This window comes from Neovison vison, chromosome 4 (assembly GCF_020171115.1).
Source record: "Neovison vison isolate M4711 chromosome 4, ASM_NN_V1, whole genome shotgun sequence".
In the NCBI taxonomy this organism is placed as follows: Eukaryota; Metazoa; Chordata; class Mammalia; order Carnivora; family Mustelidae; genus Neogale; species Neogale vison.
The window spans coordinates 211,399,351-211,420,843 of NC_058094.1; the positions used below are offsets into that span (position 1 = coordinate 211,399,351).

Here is a 21,493-nt window from a genome sequence, read left to right on the forward strand (position 1 = left end):
CTCCCTGAAGCTTTCGAGGTGACCTCTCTCGGACCATCCACACACGGCCATCATCAAAGTAAAGCAAAAGGGTTTCGACTGCATCTCACGTCCTATAGGCAGAAAATATACCGTTTCATTCAATAATTTCAACCATACATACGAAGACAGGTTTTGCAGGATGTTTAACTTATTTGTACGTATTTGCCAAGAGGCATTCAGTCTTGCTAGCGTCAACTCATGGAAGAAAGAATGGAAATGAGAATGAGTTTCGGCTCCTCTTTGTGAAGTTGGTCCTGAGTTTGGCCAAGCCTGATCTCTCCGATCACTCCCCACCACGCAGTCCCGGGCTGTCAACAGCCAATGTGACCCTATGCCCACGGTCAGCACCTCGAGAGTCTGCACCAGTCTGAGATCTTCTCATCTGAGCACAGAACCAGACGCCGCTTGGAGGACATCTGATAACCCGTGGGTCAGTGGGAAGCTCTACAAGGAAGCAGAAGAGGGGGCTGCATCGGAAAAGTGGAAGCAGGGGGGTTCCCTACCTTTGTCTCCCAGAACCTGAGGCCGCCTTTGAGAGGACTCGGCTCCCCAGTCCTGAACACAGTCCCCTCCTCCCCCACCGCTGCCCCCAGTGGAGTCACGCACAGGCCATGCCCCAAGTGCAGCCCGGAGCGGTGTCAACAACTCTATTTTGGTCCCAACCCCAGATCGCTGTGGTTAGATCACTTCCCTTCTTCGGACCCCAGGCCCTGCTCTCTGGCCCCTATTAGGGAAATAAGTTGCCACCAGATAAACTGGGAAAAACTGCTGAGTTCCCTGAGACAGAAAGAGTAGATCTGCAAATACATCATGTACTGAGCGCAGCTGACAAAATGCACCAGCGAGGGCTGGCTGCAGGGGTCAGGAGGAGGGACGCGCAGAAACCCCTTCCTCTCTGTGGGACTCAACGAAGGTGAGAGCTCCAAACGACGCACCCAGCGCCCTGTCCCCGCTCCATAAGACAGTCCACGGGCCACTCGTAGTAGCAGCCCTGAGACGCCCAGAGCCATCCAGAGAAGAGAGCAGATGCATTGTTTCGCTTGAAATCGCACTGCCAATTTGCAGTTTTTAGACACTCTTTGGGGCTGGACACTCAGCGTTCCTCCTTCTGGAGGACCAGTCGAAACTGGGCCCATGCTACCTGGACACCTCACCCTGTCCTCTACCTCCTCTTCCCCACAACCCTGGTGACCTTCCACAGCGGAAAAGAGGAGCCCGGCGTCGAAAGGGTCTCACAGACTTGAAGGAGTGGCTGACTTTTCTCTAACTAAAAATGGCCTTTCTTCTAAACACATTTCTGAACACATTGATAGAGCATGGAGAGACTCAAAGTTTCGCCACCAGCCCCTTCTACATCTGCTGTGATAAATAAGCCTCCCGAATCTCAAAGCTTCCCTATAGAATGCAAAGAGCGCTCGACGCTAATACACTAACTCGTTTTCTCCGCTGTGTATTGGAAGGAGGGGCGAGCATCACTGCTGGAGTGATCTACCAGATACTGGGCTGCTGGCATTTTAATTCAAGTACCTTCGCCATCGATGTGTGAGGCAGAGGTGTGATGACAGGGAGGGGAAACTGGGGCTCCCCAGAGAGGACAATTGTACCTCCCAGCATTCAAATGATACAAATGCTTCTTGAACATTCTTTGGGCCAAGCAAACCCTATCCCATGGCCAGATCCCATCTGCAGGCCAGACCCATACAGACCGGCTCTTACCCATGAATAAATAAGACATGATTCCTGAAGGGCAAGGTCAAAATTGTCATTGCCATCTCTCTGCTCCCGGTGAGGCTCCTTTCAACAGGGTTTTAAGGGTCTGCAGATTGAAAATGGGGTACAGACACCAAGAAAGGGATCCAGTGAACATCCACAACAAAGGCCTGGTCATTCCCCATCACTGAAATTCTGCCTTTATCCTGAGCGTGCTTGGTGATCTTTGGTGCAGAACTCAAGCTCCGGGTACCACTGTTTTTCCATTGGGAAGGAAAGCGTGGAGAGCTCCCACGGCAGAGTGAGGGCCTGAGTGGGCGTTTTCAGAACACTCTTAAGTGAAATGTTCCAGAGAGTGTGTTTCATCTGAAACATGAGCCATTTAGAAAATGCAAAATTCTGTATCTATGTGGGTCTTCTTGCTTCCTTATCAAGCTTCCACCAGATCCCCAAGGGAGCTAAGGGATGAGTAGCAGTCAGCATGGTGGGCACAGAGATGAAGCTGCCGGGGAACGGGGGTCACAGGCCTGCTGGCCTCCTGCTCACCTCTGTGCAATATCCCATTTCTACCTCAGTTCACCACACCTACCCACGACAAGCACAGCCTCCTTCTCCGCCCCTTGCCCTCCACCAAGTCTGGCTCTAGAACTCTCTAGCTCAGCAAATGGTGCAAGGCCTCTGCTTGCTCCCTACTGTCTACACTGCCATAGCCCAGCTGTCAACTCGAACTCCTACGTGCCTCTCAGATCCATCCCTCCCTCCTCTCTACCACGACCTCTGATCAGCCCTCCCTCCTGCCCCCGGGATTACTTTCATAGGTCGATGTTCAGTCCTTTCTCCACGCTGCCCCCAGAGCGATCTTTCTACAAGCAGAATCTTGCTTGGAAACCACCCCCCCAGCCTCTCCACTGCCTGCAGGACACGTGCTGGCCCAGCCTGCACCCCTGTTTGCACCCCACCTCACTTCCCAGCCTGACGTGCGCTGCAGGTGGCCAGCACCATGGGCGCTCGCCTCCATGCCTTGGCCACCTTGCTCCATCCGCTGGCGACCTCTTCCTCATGCGTTCACGAGGCCAGGCCCACACACCCTTCGAAACACCCTCGTCCTTCTCCAGAACACCTTCTCCGTGCCCCGCCTTTCATATCTGGATGGATGCCCCATCGTACATATTTTCAGGATGCCTTCTGTGTATGCATTTCTCACTTCTTACCACGTTGGGTTTAAATTATCTATAGATGTGGGTGCTGTGACCGCGCCAAGCTCGGAGCGCCCCAGCAGCAGAAGCCACTTTGCTTCAATAAAACCAACCGCTTGCACAGGCCCTCGCACACAGTGGGCCCTCGATAAACACTGACTGAATTGGCCATTCTTAACATCACATCTACCTCTCCACCTAAAATATGTAAATATATATGGACAGAGCAAGGGGAAGGTTGGGCATCAAGAGAATTCACGACCCCTTTGCTTTCTCCAAAGTCCTGACCGAATCTACTATTGCCAGGATAGGGTGTCCCCTCCTACCCACGCCTCTGCGCCCCCACACTAACCGTCCCCCTCCCCTGGTCTCCTGCTCCCCGGAAAACCTTCTTCTCTCGGACTCTGCCAGTTGCTTTCGTCATCTTAGCCCTTCGCCAGATCAGCAAACACACCGGAGCTGGTACAGGTATAACGGGGAGAGGCCTGAGCCCAGACTCCGTGGTCTCCTTCTTGATGTTCTGGGACCTTGCATGTAAGCACAGTCTTCCGTCCTCTCCTACGGGGCTTCAGGTGAGGAACAGCAAGGGCTTATTCCAGCTTTAAAGGGAAAGAAATGGAGGACTCGCCCAGAGAGGGAATTGGCTGGAAGAAAGTCATGCAGGCCTAGGATTAGAAGCAGGGTCTCCCTCGTCCCTGACCGGTATATAATACTTCTTCAATTGCTCTGAAAATGAAAACCGTGGGATTATTTTGTGGAAGGAAAAAAAAAAAAAAAAAGGCCTCGAGAAGCTGTAGCCACACTTCCGACAAGCTTCATTCAGAGGGCACTGTAACTTACATAAATGATTTCCTATTACACCGCAATTGCCACTGCAACATGACAGTCTTGCAGTTTCCTTGAAGTGTTCTCTTTGTTGTTTTTCTGTACAGATCCCCCAGAAAGAGGAATCAAATATGGTCCGAGCAGCAAAACAAATCACAGGACACCCGCAGACCCAGATCCCCCTTCTACCTGGCTCCTCTGGAGAAGGACCAAAGAGAAGGCAGTGAATGAACCCCCTGGGCCTGAGCCCTTTTCCACCTGCCCTCTTCCCAGAGCTCTGCCGTGTCCCTGCAAATAGGATTCCTTTTCAAAAAAAAAAATGAAAGCCAACAGTTTATGAAGAAGAAATGAAGTGGCAATTTCCCAGCATGGCTGGGAATCACTATGAGCTGTTGCCAGGGTTTTCCTTTCAAAGGGTGACTGCCGCACTTCTCCAAAGTCAAGAGTGACAGAGCTCTAGGGCTTGACTTACAACTGCTTCATCATAGCAAGATATTTTTAATTTAAAACTCACTGCAGTTGGGTTCGAACTCAGCTGGGACTTGATTTACTGCTAATTCGTTTTTCCGATTCCTATAATTCTAAACTCAGTCACCAAACAGTTTAATGCTGATAGAATCGCCAGCGCAGTGCTTCATGAATGGGCGTCAGGGGAATTTTGTTGGTAAGTGTGTGTTAGCAACTGTTACTCACTTTGGAAAGGAGCACAGTGCTCGGGCAAAGCATGGCCAGGGCCTTGTAATGGGGCATACAAGTCACCAGCCTGTGTCCTCCCCGGTGATCCAAATCCAAACACCATTGGGGTGATAACCCACACCCACCCCAACTCTATCTCTCTCTCTCTCTCTCACACACACACACACACACACACACACACACACCACTATCTTTGTAAAATGAGTCTCAGCCGTTGAAATGCTGCTCGTGGGAAATGCCTAACTCTGCTCTCTGGGTCACTACCCAATGGTGGAAACCATGGGTTTATAGTCTAATTAGAAACCTTCAGCCTCTCTGGAGCAGCAAAAATCTCTTCCTCAAGAGAAAATATTTTGTTTCAACTATCCAAACTTCAGGGCACTACGTCTTAATAACTCAAGCCTTCTTCATGAATGTGGAACACTTATCTTTGGCAGTTACAGTGAGGTCTCTTCTTGGATAAACATAGCCGAGAAAACAATATAGAAGGTGAATGTCATCACTCACATACTTTACAAACATCCATCTCGATCTGTTACATCCAACCAGAGAGTGCTCCTTGTTGGAAATATTTCCGCAAACCTGTTGGAACCACCATCACTGAGCTTCTTAAAACAGTCCCTTTAGAGAACATAAATCTAAAGGCTCAATGGTCACCATCATCTCATAACAACTCACAGCCATTTCTGGGATTCTCAAAAGCAAAGTAAGAACTGGGAGAAGGCAGTCCCTTTGAAAGCTGGACCCCACAAGTACCCCTGTGTAACAATTTAGTACACTCATTTCCCTGTTTCTCCTCCTCCGGACCAAACCTGAAAGCTCTCACTCAAGGGCCAGCATCTCCCCAAATGCCTTTTATTCAACACCTGTTCCTGGGTTGGCTTCAACACTCACCAGACAAGCTGAAAGTATCTCTACAGCAGGACTCCTATGCCTTCAGTGCACATCTTAAATCTCCAAGAGGAGAAGAGAGCATAAGGTGTTTGCAAGATGTACTCGGCCATGGATGCTTTCTCCATGGAGGGACTGGTCTTCGGGATGCTTTGGGAAACGCAATCCGGTCTTCCCTCCCAGTCTCCCGGCACCAAAACCCACAATGGGTTTTTTATGGAAAGCAGGAGCTCAGTTCCATGTGCATCATGTCAACAGACCACCTGTCCCCAAACCACCATCACTCAGGACATTCTAAAGTGCCCGATGGATTCAGCTTGCCCTCATCTTCATTGGTCTTCTCCTCTGTAACAGCCACCTGCCTTGATGTAGCTCCAACCCTGCCCCGGCCAGAGCGCAGGAGCTTACCAGAGGAGCAGGTTCACATGCCCCGAGTTCTCTCCTTTACAGGCCGCTCGTCCCTGCTTCTCCTGCTCCGTTTACTCATCCTGTTTACTCAGCAAATATTTATTGCTTCCTTCTAGTATGATAGGCCCTAGGTGGGGCACCAAGCACACAAGAAGAGTGAGAAATGGTCCCTCTCATCTACAGACATAAGGAAGTAAATAATTTCAATGCTATTGTCATCATCCCCACCGCCCACAGCAGCTTCTTTACCATTATTAAAAAGTATGAATTAAGTTCTGATTACACGGGAGACACGTCCACCAGAGGCTAGTCCTGCCCCTGGGAGCTGAGAATCTCAGGCAGCCACGCGAACGCAGACCCACGTCTCGAAGTCCGTGAGTTGCTCACATCGATCGGCAGTTAAAGGCAAGTGCATCTGGGGAAGAGAGACAGGGTCTGGATCTAATGGTGAAGAGAGCTTGGTGGGGGGTGGGGTGGCTAACAGGCACAGCATAGCCATCAGTCCTTTGTTCCATCTGACCCTGGGGCAGTGGGGGTGGAGGAGGACTGAAGCACATATGTTGTAAAAAGGGAGGGGTGCTGGCTGGAGGCAATGACTTAAGCCAAGTACTTTATGCAAAAATGCCCCCTTTGGGGCGCCTGGGTGGCTCAGTGGGCTAAGCCTCTGGTTTCAGCTCAGGTCATGATCTCAGGGTCCTGGAATCGAGCCCCATATTGGGCTCTCTGGTCAGCAAGGAGCCTGCTTTCCCCCTTTCTCTCTGCCTGCCTCTGCCTACTTGTGATCTCTCCCTCTTTCAAATAAATAAATAAAATCTTTTTAAAAAATGCCCCCTTTGGTCTTATAGTTCGATGCTTACGATATTTCTTAAAACGAGGAGAGAGTCAAAGGTCCTTTCTCTCAGGCAGCCCTGCCCTTCAGCCGACGCAAACAGAAATGTCTGAGATACCCACACACCACCGAGTGGAAGGCACTCCTCTGCTTAATAAGCTCTAAAAGTTAGGAAAGTCTTTGAAAACCTAACAGAAACCTGTTCTTAATGCGGCTTCTCCCAGGGGCTTCAATGAGGTAACCCAGAGTGCGGTTGGCTATCGCGGCCATGGAATCGTGACTTCTGAGGCCTGAATGATGCCGTCTTACAGCAGCCTGCTCCGGCTCCCTATCTGGTTCCGTCTGAAGAACACTGTGCATCTTATAAGGAACCCATGACCCCAGATCCCTAATTGATGCACCTGCCCAGACCTTCCCTGAAAGCCCAACCTCACCTCCAGTTCTGGTCTTCGGCCCCTTGTCCCACTTCTAACCTGAGTGGCCCCAGGAACACCACACACTATTCCTAAAGGTCTCAAAGCCTTTCTTCCTTGAGGGCAAAGGCCGGGCTCCAGCAGGTCCATGGTGAGGGGAGCCACAGAAGAAGCCCCAGGCTGTGGGCCGGACCATGGACAGCTCTGGCTTGAGCTAGCATCACATCCCGGAAGGGGACTTCCTGCTCATGGGGGAATGGTGCCCAAGGACCCGCAGCTCACAAGGACCCAGCACAGACGCTGGCCGTGCCTGCCCTCCAGACTCTTGGGAGACTGGGTCCGCATCAGGCTCCTCTAGGGAAGGACCCACCAGCTGTGCTTCCTCGGGAAGCTCTAGCGAGCCCAGGACCACATTCTTTGTACTCTTTGTACATTTGTGGTTTCCGTTCCTTCTCTCCTTCTCCCCCTTTTCCCTTCACTCTTGCTGTCCTGGGATTTCACCCCTCAACAAATGTTCCCACAGCAGCTTCTGCCTCTGCTTTCTAGGGAGCCCAGGCCAGGATGGGGGTGGGGGCAGACAGACCAAAAGTGCAAGGCCCTGGGATCCTCCATAGCCTTGGCCAGAGCGGTCCTGTGTGTTAGACTCCCATACACAAGTCCATTTGAGTAAAGAGCGCCACTGCATATGTATTTTTAAAATCACTGCTCTAGACCAACCCCCACATTTTGTCAATGGTGATACTGAAACATAAGGTGATTTTTTTCCCAAGACCTCTTAGCTGGTAAGTGACAGAGCAGGGATCATCTGCATCTGTTTGTCTAAAACTGAACTTTTCCCACAACACCAGTGCTTTTTAACCAGGGAAACGTACTAGAACTATCTAGAAACCTGAGAAAATATATACTTGGCCTGGACCTCACTCCTGCCTGAGGACGTCCCTGCTGTCTTGGAAGGACAAAGGGCAAACACTGAGCCTGGAGTTGGACTATCTGCCCACCAGGCTAAATTCTGTTTGAAACCCTAGTATCTACATAGTCACCAGAACTTGGTGCTTCGTGTGTAGAGTGTGAACGCCCTGCTGAAATTTTCACTGTAGAATCCATCCCTTTATTCAGTTAAGAATAGAAAAATGGGATGCTTGGTCTTAGGCCAGGCTTTCTTGGTGGATTCCCAGGGCCACAACACAGTACCTCTCCCTGTAGTGCTTTTACAATCCCAGTTAGTGTGCTTAAAGGCTCTGAGAAGTGCCGCAACAAGGAACTCTAGCTTTGCTTTACACCCTCAGGGTTTCTCCAGCTTTAGCCATGGGAACTTCTTGTGTCTGCCCCACCTACTCACTCCCACAGAATACACTTCAGGAAATTCTGCTCCATTTTAGGTTAACCTTCAGGAAGCAGGTCTGAGACGGAGAGGGAGAAAATGAACTCTAACTATGTCTGCAAAGTGAGCTGACAAGCTCCGCAGGCTGGTTCAATTACACGTCCCTGTGGCTGCTGCCCTGACATGCCCTCCTCTCACTGTCTCCTCCCGCCAAAAGAGGGGAAACGGTCAGCCAAGTCTGCTTTGCTTACTTTCCCTCTTCTTGGGAAGAAGCCAAGGAATGGTTTGTTTGGCCTCTAACTCTAGACCCCACACCACCATTAGGGACATCCAGCCGTACCCGAACGAGACAAGTTCAACGAGTGTGTCGGATGTAAAGCTGATCTTGAGCTGCCATGGCTTTCCTTTCTTAAGGTTCTGGCACCCTCTTCCTCCGCGGCTTCTCTCCGCGTGCGTCCTAATGAAAATACTCTTTCCCGGAAGACCTCAGAATTGATTCCACTCATCTCCGTTCAGCGCATTGACTGCAGAGACGACATCCTCTTAGCTAGCGATCTGTTTTGTGTTGGAGGGACAAAACATTCCAAAATCCAATTTGCTGCTGCGAATCCTGGTTCATGGCGAAGGGACCGTGGCGAGGGAGGGGCCAGTCAGGCTCAGCTGGCAACGAGAGGGCGCCCAAGGCTTCCGTGCTCCTGCTGGTGCAGGTCTGAGCAGGACTCCCCATCCGCCGGTTTCAGCCACTCCTACCGGTGCTCCAGAGGGGAGGTGATGAAATGCCCCCCCTGCTGGCCCCCTCACGTTTGGCAGAAACTTCCACTCACCTTGCGGCATAGAGGAGAAGCCAAAGAAAGCGTAGAATAAAACTTTGTCTTTGGAGGAAAAAAACTAACCAAACAACTAACCGCAAGAGTATCACCTGTGGCTTTTCCCTAAAATGTTAAGGCTGGAGAGACTGAGTCAGGCAGCTGAGGCAAGGCTTTGGGATGGGACAGCGCCCAACCAGGTCTACGGGCTCCATTAGGGCCTCCCAGCCTCCACCGCTCAGAATCCGAACGTCATTCCTAACTCAGTGCTCCACGCACACTAGGTGCATGGGATGACTTTAGCCACGTGCAGCCGTTGGCACCAACCACCCATGATTCTCTGCTCCCACTACTATATGGCCCAGGTGCCCAGTGTGGCAGGCAAAGGCTCCTTCCCTGGCTTTGGAAGATTCTCTGGCTTCCAAAATCTTCATCCCAAGGGCTAATGAGTGAATGAACCAACAAGCCCCTACCGTGGGCATCCTTCCCCAAGAGCGAGGAGACCACCGGCCATATAGTGTCCTGGACCTTTGGGCATCCCGTCTCAGTCCCTATACCATCAAAATGAGGATAGACAGTCCCCGCCTTGCTGGACGGTTTGAAGGATTTAGTGAAAGCGGTGTCTTCATACACCAGCAGATCTGAAGCTGTTACTAGAGAGAACCAGATTCCGACCAGTGCAAGACTCAAGCCTCATAGAGTCAAAAGCACAGAGGTCGGTACTCATTCCCTCCTCTTTAGTTTTCCCCAGGGGGAGGTGGGAGTTGTCAAAAGAGGCAAGGGTCGTCCTCGGGAACGGAGCACTCCGCTAGAACGATCCATGCACTTCCACAACTCACCAACAGTCAAAGATAAGGCGGTCCCACTTGATGAATGGGGAATCGAGAGTGGAAGACAAAAAGAGAGTCACCTGGGGTCACAGACGTGTCCCAGGGAGAAGCCACATATCCTCTACTTCCTCTCCCACAAACCTCCGGAGGGGGCAACAGGTTCCTCACAGATCTCCCAACAAGGCAGACGGCACTGCAATAAGGAGGGAGGCCAGTCTGCTTAGGGCTGAGGTGTGGCTTTAGCCCCCACTGACTGTACGGTCCTTGACAAAGCCCTCCGCCGTGGACACTTCCGTTTGCTCACGCGGGAAATGGGAATAATTCAGTAACTGCCTCTCAGGGAGGTTAGGTGAAGGATAGGAGCCAACCTGCATAAACCACTCAAGTGAAGGCTCATCCAAGTCAGTAGCTAAGGAACTACCCGCCACCACCATCATCTCTGACGATGGCTCCTTTCCATTCCACAACTTGCGCCGGGCAAACACTAATGTCCACACGGCCTCTTCCCTGGCAATGCTGATGCCACGTGACCATCAGCACAGGGGGGTGGGGGCTGGCATAGACTCTCGCCGGGATCCAGGAAGTTTTTCTCCCAAGCTGCTTCACACCAAGCAGAGAAGCAGTCTCCTCCTTCTGGAACAAGGCCTCTGCTCTGGGAATTAGGACTGCCTGCCTGCTCTGGCTTTAAAAACCCATCTCTGGCCACTTAGCAGCAGAGCCCCCTTCAGTGTCCCTGCTGACTCCACCTTCCTGCCACAGCTGGGGTGCCACCGCCTGGGCAGTGAAGAGAGAGGCAAGAGTGAGTAAGTCTGGACAGGGGGCATCGGGCAGCAGGTCAGGAGCAGGGGGGGCCGGCAGAGATAGCGTCTGCAGGACTCCGCATGGGCCAGGCGTTGCTCAGTGGAGCCTATAGGGCAATTACCCTAATCATGTGCATCTCCCAAACAGCCGTGTGATTTATTAGCGCGACGTCTTTTTAAAATGCCGCTCTTAAATATAAATAACACTTAATCATCCAGCTGTCGTTAAATTCATGTTATATTGATTTCTTGGAGTGCCACAAATTTGAGGGCGACTGGGCTGTCGGATGTGCACACAAAGCTAAGAGGTGAATTAGGAAGTTGCAGGGGGCCAGGAAGGGGGGACGGGAACATACAGAGGAAGCAGAAAGGGGGTATCAGGCGGAAAGGAATGAGCCCTGTTCTACCGCCCCGGGGTCTGAAACGGCTTCATGCGTATCGCCGGGCGCTGGACACAAACAGGAGAGGAGAGTGGACCCTAGGAGAGGACTGCACATCAGACTCATCACAGCATGGGTCACCCCGCCCATCACCGAGCCACTCCAACAGGTCTCTGAGGTGGCATTGTCTGTGCAGTGCCTTCTCCCAGGGAGGATGGGGAGAAGCGGCTAAGAAATGCCCCCTAGCTGGCTCGGAGGAGAGAGATTGGCTGCTGTTTCTTTGCATCAAAGCCTGGCGATAACTAGGAGCTAAGAGCTGTTCATCACCCCGCCCCCTCAGCTCTCTCCCCACTTCGGGACGGCTGCCTCCCTAGAAAGCCCCCACTCAATTCCCGGCAGCCCTCGTTGTGATTACAAGGAGCAGGAGGCCGAGTGTGGGCAGACTCTGCCTTGCAGATTTCCCTGTCTGCAGGAAGCAGCAGCAGCCATGGAGAGGAGCCGAGGAGAAAGGAAACAAGTCGGCGGCCTCAGATGCCTCTGGAAATGTGTGCAGGCATGGCTGGGCACCCAGGAGGAAGGCTGGGGAGGACAGAGGCGAGCCTGCAAGTGAGTACCAGATTGGGCCAGAAGGAACAGGGCTCGTGGGCAGCCCACGCTCATTGCGGAGCCTAGAGAGCACAGCCCTGCAGCAGCGAGGGGCTGCTGGAAAGAAGCACTTGAGGTTGGGGCTTTTCTAGTCTGACTCCCCTCCGCGAGCAAAGACCCTAGAGAACTTAAAAGGAAGGCCACAGAGGGGTGGTAGAGAGAGAGAGTGTGACAACGTGACCTGCTCCAGGGCTCAGCAACAGAGCCAGGGAAAAAATTAGATGATGTACACCCAGCCTTACACAGATGTTAATTAACGCCTGCTTTGCCCTAGAAACCAAATTGGTGCCTAATGCTAAGTGAAGAAAGTGTGGGGATTTTTTGGACCCAGGTTTAAAAATGTTTAGCTTATAACCAGCATCGTGACTGCTGGCTTTGCATTAAAATGATGGCTCCCCACGCCACTGGATAGAGAGGGAAGCAGGGAAGGGAGCAGAGGTGTGTGTGGAAAACACACAGACAATTCAGGAAGCTCTGTACACCATCCCTTTGCCCCTTCAAGGTCCCGAGAAAGACTGTTTACCTGGGAGCCATGCACTGTGGCTGGAGCTCACTATTTCTTTTGGAAACCATGTGCTCCTCTACGCATCAGGGGGACCTCCCCATCCACGCACTCATCGGGCATGCGTGTGGAAATGTTCTAGTTCTTCCACAGCTGGGAAGACAGAGGTGGGTCCCGCTGTCACACATTGGACCAGCCGATCACGTTAAGCCAGGCTCTTTGAGAAAGCACGCGTACATCTGGATGTGTGTACACACACGCCATTCTTAAAAAGAAAATGATGTGTGTCTTCCCCCTACTGGGTTCTCCCCACGGTGAAAGCTCTGCTTTAGTCCATCCACCCTTTCCAATCAATCAAAGGGCAGTTCACACAGCGCACAGCAGGAATACAATCTCCCCCCAGGGGCGTCTGCTCCTGTCCTCCCCAGCCTAGCTGAGACCTTCGCAGGAGCTGGCAAAGTTTGCAAACAGCAGGGATCCGGCTGCGGAGAAAGCCCTTTATTTCAGCACCCATCTTCAGGATTTACAGAATCAACCAAATCCTGTGCCCAACACTGAGGCCCCTTGTTCGAAAGAATGTTGACTCCTTTTCCCTCATGTTCTGGAAGACTCCCAACATATTTTTCCCACTGGTGAGTTTGTAGGACACTCTGAACACATGATCTTGCATAAAGGGTACAAGTTCATCCCATTTCTTGCCAGGTTACCCCACAAGCTACCCCAGAAGGGACAGCCAGAGAGAAAGACAGGACCCTGCTCTATTTACGTGCAACTCCAAAATAATGTTTTACTTGGATCTCACGTTCTTCTCCCTACAACAACTGAGCCCAAACGAATTGCTCTTTGGCCCCCAAACAGAAACTACCACAAAGCCCTTTTGGAGCCCCAGCCACCTCCCAACTCCTCCAGAGAAAGTTTGAAAACGAGCAGCCTGTGAAATCCCAGCCGGGCAGAAAAGAAACGGAAAAGCTGTAGGGAAATGGAACCTTGAACCCCAGGCTCCTGGAGAGTGATACTACACTGTGAGGAGCAGCCTGGCCCTGGGGAACACGGGCAAACCCAAGAATGCCTGGCCTCCTTATGGTGGGGCACTGCTGCGGTGGACACTAGAGAGGGGACCCTCCTCCCTTCCAGCTCTACACCTTCCTCCGACCCCCTCCCGTTGGATTTCTCAGACACACACCTCCAAAGGCATGTGACAGGTGTTAGCCAGAGACACAGCGAAGCAGCCCCATGCTTTCCCATACAGTGTACAGGGAACGGGAGAGAGGTGAAGGGGAGACCCAAGTCCTGTGTTCCTAAGCCCTGTGGGCTTACTGCGGCCAGCCGGGAGATGTGAATGGATCATACCTCTTATAGAGGATCCTCCCTAGGCCAGCAACACCCGGCAATGCGATGCTGAAACCCCTTGCTGCCTGAAATCCCAGTGCATTCCCGGGGAAGCAATGCCATGCTTCAGAAAGGCGTTTGTGCTGCCTCTTACTGGGGAAACGCAGTGTCTGTTCCCTATGCACCGCCCTACAGAACTGCAGCCCCGTCTGCCTCTGTGGCCTCCTCCCTGCACGATGGGCCACCACGCTCTCCGAACAGCTGTCCGAGTATCTGTGGGTCTGTCTCCCATGAAAACCCTAGGGTGTCCAAAGGCCACGGAGCAGAGATGACACTGGGCGGGTCTCTCCCCAAAGCTCTCCTGACTTCTCCCGTTTTGAAAACCAGCTAGAAATACCAGAGGCCGGGGAAGGGGGAAATCGCTCCCTCAGCCTCCCCCGGTGGGAGGGAGAGGCGGTAATACACCAAATCCCACCCCGAAAAGTCCTGGGTGCGAGAAGTCTTGAGTCGGGATCCGCAGAGGAGAAAGAACAAGGGAAATGCCTACTCCGGCCGCGCCGCACCTACGCGGGTGTCCAGGTGGGACGTGGGCAGGTGCGTGTGCGCGGCGTGTGCCCGTGTGCGTTCGTGTGTGTGTGCGAGTGTGTGTGCGTGCGTGTAGCGGGCTGGCTCCAGAGCAGCCGAGGACTCCCGGACCGAGCCCGGCATCTCCGCCCGCACTGCCCTAGCCCGCCCGCCCGCCGGCTCCTTACCTGGAAGCGCCGCTTTTGCCTCCTTCAGCGGGAGCGCCGCATTGACACTGCAGATGGTGCCTGTGCCGCTGCCTCTCGTCCTCCTCTGAGCGTGTGCGTGTGCGCGCGTGTGGCTGCCTCCTCCAGCCCCAGCCCCGAACGCAAATACTCCACCGAGGCACAGGGAACCCGGGAGGAGGCGAGGCGAACGGAGGGCGAAATCACAGCCTGCGGGGCTTGACAGCTCCTCTGGCGGCGTCCGAGGTGGGCGGAATGTCCAACAAAAAGATCGGAAAATGTGGATCGATTCCAAGCACCCCTCTGCTCCACCTAGCCCGGAGCCGGAGCGGCGGCGGCGGCGGAGGCTCTCGGGGGCTGCGGTGGCGGCGCGGGGCTGCCCCCCTTCGTCCCCACCCCCGCGGGCTGAATGTCCTTGATGCCAAGCGGGCACGGCGGCGTCACTCCGCGCCGCCCATGCTCGCCCGGTCGGGCCGCTGCCCGGGCGCGGCGAGTGCGCGGGGGACCCGCCGGGGAGCGCTCTCGGCGCCTCTGCGCGCCTCCCTGGCCAGCCGCGGCCGCCCCCCGGCAGCCCGCGGCCGGCCGCGCCGCTGCTGCCCACGCCCCTGCCGGGGGACTGGCCGGGCAGTGCCGAGGGCCCGGGGCTGGGGGGCCGCGGGAGCCGCCGGCTGCTCCCCGGGGAGGCGCGGGGCTGCGGCGGTGGCGGCGCCTGGCGCTGCGGCGGCGGAGAGCGCGGCCGCGGGCCGAGCCGGGCCTCCCGGGCGCGCCCCCGGCCCCCCGGGCTGGCTGCTCGCAAAGTTTGCAGGGGGCAGGGAGCGGGGCCGCCGCTGGCTCGGCCGCCGCCGGAGCTCCCGGGCTGCCTGCTGCCGCCGCGGCTCGCTGCTGCTGTGCATTGAAGCCCGGCCAAGCGCTGCAAAAACTCCAGCTGCCTGGCGCTCTCTGGGTCCTCCTCTCCTCCCTCCCGCCCTCCCTGCTTCCCTGCCTCCCTCCCTCGCCTCGCCTCCTCCCCTCCCCTGCCGCCCGCCGCCCGCCGCCGCTCCCTCTCTGGCTCGCTCGGGCTGGCGCGGAGCTCGCGGCTGACATCTAGACCCACGGAGGGCAGCCGGCAGAGGGGGCAGGGGGCGCCTCCCCGGAGCTCCGCGCCCACAGCCGCCCGCGCTCCCCCGCACGGGCGTTTGCCGACACCCCCTCGACCCCTCGCCCACCCTGCGGGCGCGATATGGGGCTGAGGGGGATGCGTAGATGGTGACACGGGCGCAGGGCGCGCACTCGGAAGGAGGCAACCGTCAGCCTCCTCGGGATGGGGCCGCGGACGGTCGGTCAGAGGCACCCTCAGGTGTTCAGAGCTGACACAGGCACAGACACCTACTCCTAATCAGAACGCCAGCGCCCCACCAAGGCACCCCCCTACACACACACACACAGCACCCAAGGACGGAGGCCTGGGGGAGAGAGCATGAATGGCCAAGTGCCCTAGAGCTCGCTCAGTAACCTGACTCAATTCATGTTTACATCGACAGACTGACCTGCCTCCTCTTCTCAGAAACCTAGACCACAGCAAGATAGACAATGCGGACATCAGGGCACTTTCTGAAGTCCGAAGAAAGCAATCAGCACCTTGCTGTGGTTGAGCCAGTCGTCTGGCAGAGAGGAAACCACCACCCGGGATCTGAAGTGGGGAGCACTACCTCAGAAACCTCTGCCTGGATCTTCCTAGAAAGGTACCCCACGCAGCAGGAGACGCCTAGGTGATTCCCACACTTAGGTACCAACTCCATGCTCAAGGCCCAGGGCCCCAGCCCTACCCCCCCTCCAGAGGCGCAGGGCAGGACCTTCCCTTGTGCCACTAAAGCGTCTTCTCACAGGGGCTACAGTCACAGAGGACCTGCCAAAGGAGCCACAGTTTGGGACCTCCTCCTTCCCCGACTCCTCTTCAAGTTTCCTTCTCCCAGCCAACTTCCTGCCCGTTACTGTCCTTCCCACCAAAACATCTCCCCAGACTCTTCCCATCAGGTGGAAATGATTGACTACAGCGAAAATCCCTACACCTTCCTGCGGGGGTTATATTTTCACAGGAATCTGAGTTGTACACTGGGGAGTCTTTGAAAGCACATGTGAGCTGACCAGCTCCACCAGCCCCTAGGTGGGCAGCTCCCGCAGGCCAAGCTGCGCCCGCCTAGATTGTGCCCCGCTGAAACTCTGCTCTCAAAGGTGGGTGCCTCGACAGAAAGATGAGCCACACCAGCTCACGGAGGAAACCAGACATCTGCTAGTTTGCTTAGAGGGTATTCTGGGAGACAGAGTGGAGCCCGTTTAGCTTCTGCTTCTCCACTGAGGATTGCGTGGCCCAGAAAGCAGCAAGGAGTTATCTTATTAGCTTGCGTTAATACATTGATCTGGCTCCTCTATTCTCAGAAACCCTGGATCCCAGACTCTAGATAAAGCACACAATATCAGGTTAGTTTCGGAAGTCCAGGGAAACACATGACAAAATAACTCAATGCCCAGGGCCAAAGGACTCTTGAGGCAGAACTGAAACTAAGGTGAGGTGCCCAGGATGCAAAATTTAAGGAGGAGCTGGGGTTCAGCTCCTGTGAGGCGGTCCTCACTTGGTTCTGGCCCCACTTTGGGGCATCTTTCCTACAGTTGCTTCGCAGGACCATCACGGGCCTTTCCCAGAGGTGACAGTGCAGATAGCCACATGGAAAACCGTAATGGGTTACTTAAGGGATATAGCTCAATAAAAGCAGGGGGGCTGGGGAGGGGAGCAGGGGGGCCTTTCAAATGTCTGCTTGCCATTTGGCTTTCAGGGTATGTCATAAAAATGCTGAAAGAAAGGGAAGCAAGGAAACAGCTTTGCCTGCGTCCTTAGCCGAACATGTATTTTTAATACAACTGATTTTTCCCTCCATGTACTCGTGTATGTGTGTGTGTGTGTGTGTGTGTGTACATGAATATTGCTGGTGAGCCCCAGGGTCATTTTCTGATGGATGGATGGGAAGTCAAAGACCTTTTTTAGAGGTGGCAAATAAAATATATTTATTATTCTTTATCTCCTGCCTAGTGTGTGGTGTCATTTATTTTCATTCAGAAAAATGGATGCCATGGGGTGCCTGAAGAGTAATAACAGACCCAAATGACAGAAAAGGAGTGGAACAAAAAGCTGGCCAACAATGGGCAGGTGAGGGGCCCTGGCCGATTCTCTCATCGTTAATAGGGCCATGTGGCCAACTGCCGTTTCCCTCCTTCCCCTTCCAGTTAGTAATACGGGGGAAGCGGTGTTGAAGGGGTGGTGATAATGTCATTTTGAGGGAGAACAAGAAGGGTCAAATCAGCAATGGCGTGGGGCTTGATTTTTACTGTTATTACTATTATTATCTTTCTGGCCACTTGGATGTGCTCTCTCAAGGCTGGAGGGTGGGATGGGGTGGAAGGTCCTACCCTGGAAGGGTGAAGACCTGGGTCCTGGCCCTAGCACTGCCACCCGCGAGCTCTATAATATGGAGATCTCCTGTTCTCACCTGCCCGACTTACCCTTACGGGTCATGACAATCAAAGGAGATGCTGTCTATTCCCGTGCTTGGAAACTCTAAAATAAACACAATACACACCCAAGGAATTAGCGCAGCCTTGCAGAAGGACATGTGCTTTTTTTAAATGGCACAATACAGGGGGACAGGAAGGTCCTCTGTTGTCTTGACCCTACTTTATGAATAGGCACGCTGGGAAGGGCAGACTAGATATTAACAGCTCAAAATGGGTTTTGGCATTCATTACAAACCCCTCTCCCTCTCCCATCTCCTGCAGCCCCTGACAGCTGGTGAGGGGTGAAGACGGACCCAAGCTTTCTCTCCGGCTGACACTGGATCGGTAAGTCACCCCTTCCATCCCAGGCTGGTGAGGAAACCGGGTAGTCGTTGCCTGGTCCCATGGCCACAAGAGGGAGAAGTGAAATGTCATAAAGTCAAGCAGAGAGAGTCAATTATCATATGGTTTCACTTGTTTGTGGAGCATAACCAATAGCATGGAGGACAAGGGGCGTTAGAGAGGAGTAGGGAATTTGGGTAAATTGGAAGGGGAGGTGAACCATGAGAGACTATGGACTCTGAAAAACAGTCTGAGGGGTTTGAAATGGCAGGGGGGGTGGGAGGTTGGGGTACCAGGTGGTGGGTATTATAGAGGGCACGGCTTGCATGGAGCACTGGGTGTGGTGAAAAAATAATGAATACTGTTTTTCTGAAAATAAATAAATTGGAAAAAAAAAAAGTCCTGTCTTCCAAGGAGGTGATTTTTATGGCAATTTGGTTGTGGTTTATTGAGGGGTGTGAGGAGAAAAGTATTGGCTCATCTCTCACGGCGGAAGAAAAGGGCCAGATTTAATAGGAGTGAAGAGAAGAAATCCTTAAGTTTTCCCTCACTTGGCTACCACCATTTTATTAGCCTAGGAACAGAACTGCTATTTAAGTTGATAAAAGCCAGATTTGCTTGTTAAATAAATCACCAGAGCCTGGTGGTGCTATAGAGAAATTTTTTCCCCCAAGAGCTGGCCCCATGGCTGGGTTTTTGTAGTGCACCGCGCGATGGCTGAAAACCCACAGGCAGTCGTCAGCTTAAAAACCTAAATTGTGGCGCCACCTGCAGGACAGTAGAAATAGCAACAGTATCCCAACTCGCTGCGGAAACTGGGAGGAAAGGGGGCCTTCCCCAGGCACACCACTGGATATGCTGTGGACAGCAGGAAGGGCCCCAACTCCCCACTATCCCATGCTTCCTGGGTGTGTCACCAGATGTCCATTGTACACTCCAGCACCCCTCAATCCGTATCGTAGAAAGCTGCCAGTTGGAGGTCTAACAGCTGCTCTCAAGATTCTCAGTCCATTGATATGAGCTTATTCTTCCCTCTGATTCCTAAGGGGTTAAGTAAGCTTCCAACCCAAGGGTTCTATTTTTGAGTCTCCAGGCCATAGAACAGTAAAAAAAGGACAGAGAAATGAGTGTCCTTGGAGGAGAGTGGGGGAGGAGCATCCCTGAGTCACCAGAGTCCTTAATTGTAGCTTGAACTTGGTACAGGGCTGGGTATTGTCAGTAGACCCAGACTGTCCCAGGCTTCTTGAGCCTGTAGGTCCCAGTGAAGACACACATTAACACACAAACCTGAGCTCCCAGCCTGCCTCTGTTCGCATAGACCTGGTCTCTACCGACAGCCCCTTCCATGTCTCCCCTCATTATGTCACAGACTGTCCCCCACCCCGGCCATGGTAGTTGTGCTCAGCAGCCAGTCGGATCACCCCGGCCATGGTAGTTGTGCTCAGCAGCCAGTCGGATCACGTTATTCTCGATGGGCCCCATCACTGACGTCTACTGCCTACAAGCCATTTGACAGGACGACATCACTCTCATCACCTCTGCCCACCCACACTGTTGGACACGGCCAGCCCTGCTGCTCCGCTGTGGCTTCCCAGGCCACGCTGGGGGGCTGGTACCAAGACGGTGAGGATGCCCACCCCCGCCCCCACTTACACACTGTGTGGATTTTGGTCATCTGGGCCCTAAAGCAGCTCCCACAGTCCAAGTCCTCCTCCCCTGCGTCCCCAGACCCCTTCACGCACCACCCCTCTCCAGAATTACTCTTTCAGCTAACACAGAAATCTGTATTTTCAACTGTAAGAACTAGAAGTTAGAGGATGCAGTGGCGGAAATGGGATGGAGGTACGGGGGTGGGGATGGGGGAAGGAGGGGATGAGACCTGACTTCACTGACCAGAAATAGCAGAGCCCCAGGCTCTGGCCAGTTCTATATCTTGCTCAACAAGTCAGTGTAAACCCTTCAGTCTCGGGGTGCATGGGATCCAACAGTGCCTGAATTCCAAGGACTAGATACAATTCATGGCTCCCGCATGGTGGCTCCATCTTGCCTCTGACTAGCTCACTTGCCAAGTAGCTTAAGTGAGGCACTTGGCTCCTCTGACCAGGGTACAAAGAGCACAAAGGTCTGAAGTCGTTTTCCTTGTAATGAAGATGGGTTTGTGCTGGTGGGTCCAACACTTGTCTAATAACATACGTTTCCAAGATGATCGTCAGGTGGTCTAAGTATCATCTCCTAAATGACTGTGAGAGCCAGCCTCCGAAATAGCCCTAATGATCCTCACCAACTCGTACTCTTGCCCTCAGGCAGTCCCCTCCCACCATGAATCAGAGCTGACTGAGGTGGCCAAGAAGTAACCGTGTGTGATTTCCAAGCCAGGTCATAAGAAACATGGCAGCCTCCAGCTCGGTCCTTTGCATCCCTCACTCTGGGGCAGCCTTTGGACCCTCAAGCAGCCTTTGGAAAGGAACCAAGGCTTCCTGCAAGCTACCATCCCATGAGCGAGCCAATTTGGAAGAGGATTCTCCAGGCCCATTCACGTCTTCCTATCATTCTAGTTTTGAGTTTTCCAACTGATATCCCAGACAACATGGAGCAGGGACAAGGTGTTGTTGGAAATGCTCTGTTATGAAGCCAGAATGGAACCACATGACTAACACAGCAACTTACAGTGAGGGAATCCTTCCCCTGACCTTGACCTCATTAGCCTCTTACTCTTATTATTTGGAGCCCACTTGGCTTTAGAATAAGAAGGGCAGAGGGGGACACGCTTGGTGCACGATGCCAACCCTACTGGGCAGGACTGGCCACCAGCATGTGCCCTGCCAGGAACTCTCTTCAGGAGAATGCTCTAGTCTAGTACTACCTGAAGCTGGGTGTGGTCATCTCCAGAAGGCCAGCCTCAGAGACACAAACACTGAAGTGCCCAGTGGCTGGGGACCCTGTTCTTATCAATGAACCTCCTGGAGGTCAGACCAGGTGGACTCCAGTGTGAGCACCAGCCCCTATGGAGCTGAAAGAGCTCCCTACACTTGACCCTGACCCTTACCACACTGCAGGGCAAGAGGGAAGTCAAGGGACTCTTTACCGTCATAGCAAGAAGAAACTGGAAACCAGAAGTGGCTGGAAGCTGACAGTGCAGTTTCCTCTCCACTCCGTGTCCCACGAAGACTCTTTCCCACCACCTTCTCTTGGGCTTCAGGGGGGTCTCCTCAACCCTTAGTGGCTTCTGGAGAACTAAGCAGGGCTGAAGAGTTGTCAGTGAGACCAAGGCATGC

General features: G+C 53.6%; 1 protein-coding gene across 2 annotated transcripts in view; it reads right to left on the reverse strand.

Moving 5' to 3' along the window:
- PLXNA4 (plexin A4) overlaps positions 1 to 14,705 on the reverse strand; it is a 426,564-nt gene extending 411,859 nt beyond the window's left edge. For both annotated transcript variants that reach the window (XM_044246582.1, XM_044246583.1), the window contains exon 1: positions 14,355 to 14,705. The gene's annotated coding sequence lies outside the window, so the exon portion shown is untranslated. The remainder of the gene's footprint in view (positions 1 to 14,354) is intronic.
- Positions 14,706 to 21,493: the final 6,788 nt, after the last annotated feature.